This window comes from Pinus tabuliformis, chromosome 5_2 (genome assembly GCF_031772625.1).
Source record: "Pinus tabuliformis cultivar Carrire ecotype Pingquan chromosome 5_2, CPIR1, whole genome shotgun sequence".
NCBI classification, from domain to species: Eukaryota; Viridiplantae; Streptophyta; class Pinopsida; order Pinales; family Pinaceae; genus Pinus; species Pinus tabuliformis.
The window spans coordinates 232,905,493-232,908,576 of NC_142306.1; positions in this window are offsets into that span (position 1 = coordinate 232,905,493).

The following is a 3,084-nucleotide window of genomic DNA, read 5'->3' on the forward strand; positions in this document are numbered from 1 at the left end:
GCTATCCTCCTATCCTTTCCTCAAGCTTTTGGGTCTCCTGTAGTTTGGACAGTGTCTCTTGTAGGACTGTTTCAGCCTCCTATAGGTCTGGTTTTGGGTCCTGTAGTACTGCCTTTCCCTTCCATGTAGAAGATCTTGGAGTCCCCCTTTCATATGTTATAGGTGTCTTGGAAGGAGATTCTTTCACCTTGGCAGATGGTGAATCTTCAATGGTAATGGGAACTTTTGAAGAGGGCTGAGGTTTGCCTGTTTTAATTCTTGTGCTCTTCCTTGCCCTGAAATACATGGAGGTCTGTCTTTTCCTCTTTTGCTTTGGCTTGACTGGTGTACTGAGGGCAGTGAGGGCAGTTGTTGCCTCTCTTTCCAAAGTCTCAGGGGACTCTTCTCCTTGCTCTGCCTTCTCTGCCTCTTTTTCTCCTTCTTCTGTCTCTTTTTCTGTCTCTTCAACTTTTCCCTCCTCTGTTTCTTTTCCTTCCTCCTTCCTTTCTTGCTTTGTTATGTCACCATTGGCTTCATCTTCTCCTCCTTATTGTTCTTCCTCCTCACTACTAGTAGGACTGACATCATAGGTTAATGCTTTTATGTCATCCTTAGCTGTCATATTTTGGAAAACTTCCCATGCTATAGGGAGTGTAAAGGTATGGAGGGCTTCCTCTACTAGGATTTTGATTAAGCCATGGTGAGCTAACTGCCCTGAATTTCCTGCTTGTACCTTGGTGCTGGAGTCAATGAGGGACTGAAGGAGAAAGTAAGGGATACTGAGCTTTTGAGGTGCTAGAGTATCCATGCCATACCTCAAGTCATGGAGGATTCTGAAATGATATCCATAGACAATGTTGTGCCTCCCCTCACAGGAAATGTATTTGATTACTTGGTAGCTAACCTCATCCCAGGGATATGGTATACTAGCCCTTCTAATTCCATTTTTATCTTCAACAGGGGTTTCATTATTTTGGAAAAATTTCTTCTTGGCAACCTGGCCAATTGGTTTCTCATCTTTACTCCAAGGCAGCCCAAGAGGAAGGGTAGTGACCCTACTGATGAATTCAGGGGTTATTTCCATGGAGAGGCCTCTAATGGTTACAGTAGCATGAGTTCTTGTGTGAGGGACCAGAGAGAGAGAAAATTCTTGGGCAATTTCATCATCAAACCCTCGAAATTTCTCAAAGAAATTCATCCAGTTTGCCCTTGTGAATATGTCCACCACTTGAGGATGTGCATGGAGCCTAGTGGAGTTAGTGGGCTCCTTTCTCATAAACCCTCCTATCATACTGCCTGTACTTTTTTAAAACCCAAATATGGAGGTGGTTGAGAAAAATAAAAAAAAACAAAGGAGACTGTGTTTTTTTTTTAATAAACAGAAAATTTTTATGTATTTTCTGCCCTCCTAAAGACTTATTTCATCCTCAAATTGAGACCACTTCTTTCATATATTGATATTCAACAGGGGGCATGCATGAACCCTACCTCTTCAGACTGAAATTCGTGCTAAAAATTGTGTTTTCTCCCTTCAAAATGACTCACTGCCCCTCCTGTAGAAGCCCGTTGTCCCTCCTGTAGATTTCCTGTAGGTGCTCCTGTAGAAAACGCCGAGAGAAAAGATAGGGAGGAAATCGATGGAGGATGGTGGTTACGAGGCTGTGGGGGCACAAGAAGACTGTTGTGGCTGAGTTACGAGGATAAAATGAAGAAAAGGTGGTGAGAATGCACGGGGAGGAGTGTTCATTGCTTTTTATGGCTATTTTTTGTTATGAGTGTTTAGCTGGCAAGGTGTACGTTGGCCATATTCAGACCGTTGGTCCCCACCTGCTTGGTCATCATGGCCCCTCCTCATAATCATCCCTCATTATTGCATCGGAGTTCACACTTCCTCCCACTACCTGTCCTTGGCATCTTGTGCTTGAGTTGACTGTGCGCATGTGTGGGTGACATCTCATATCAGCGGAGTCAACTAAATGAAGGTGGCCAATTTAACTAGCCACCTTTCCCTCATTCAATCTCAGCCATCTCGTTGCCTTCATATGACTCTTAATTACACAAATGCAAATAGAGGAGTGACTTAGTTACTTACCTGTGATCCGAGTGTATTTGTTGTCAGGTGTTGTGGCTCTCTGCTGCATGTCTTCATTTCCCTTTATGCATGCTTTCTCTGTTGGCTGATGTGTGGTTGTGTGCTTGTGCAGGTTCTTCTCTTGCTAGAGCTAAGCTTCATGTGCCTTTTCAACCTTCATGTGTGCACTCTCTTGCTGCTGGTGCTGCACTTCTATGGGATCAGTTGCTACAGGAACTCCTGTAGCTGCTTCTCCCCTGGAAACTTTAGCTTTTCCCTATGCTTGGAGCTCAAGAATAATGCCAGAGGTGTCATGAATGATGGAGGGATAATAGGTAAGCTTCAGGTAAGGTTATTGGTGCCTTTTCCCTTTTTTTATTTTTTTTTTCAATATTGGAAAACTATTTTTTCCTGTGTTTTTTCTTGGATAGGGAAAAAATGATGCTTGGGGTGTGATGCAGGCTTGGAAATGATGGCAAGAAGGCTTGAAGGTGGTAAGAGGGATGAAAAGTTTCTCATGAAGCTCTCCTGGTCCCTCAAACTGCCTTCTATAGACACTTTTGGCTCTCTGTAATTCCTACAAGAGCCTCCTGTAGAAAACACAGTTTTGGAAGAAAAAGGTGCAATGGGGTGAAAGAGATGCCAAAAATGATGGAGGAAGGTGTGGAGAAGATGAGATGGGTGTTGGTATGAATGTCAGGGTTCCCTTGGCACCTTCTTCTGCTCCCTATAGTCCTCCTGCAAACCTACAATTCAATAAATATTCATTTTTTCTTTTCTTTTCTTTTCTTTTCTTTTCTTTTCTTTTCTTTTTTTGAAAACAACTAGAGCACCTCAAAGAGGTTTTCACCTTAATTGCCTGCCCTGGGCGCCTCCAAGGGAGGTTTTCACCCAGGTATCTTATTCTTTTTCCTTTTTTTTTTATATCATTAGGCCGCCTCAAAAGAGGTTTTCAACCCAATGATGGGACTCAAATGCCTCATGGAGGTTTTCACTTGAGTCCTTATTTTTTATTTTTTCTTTTCTTTAGTGAG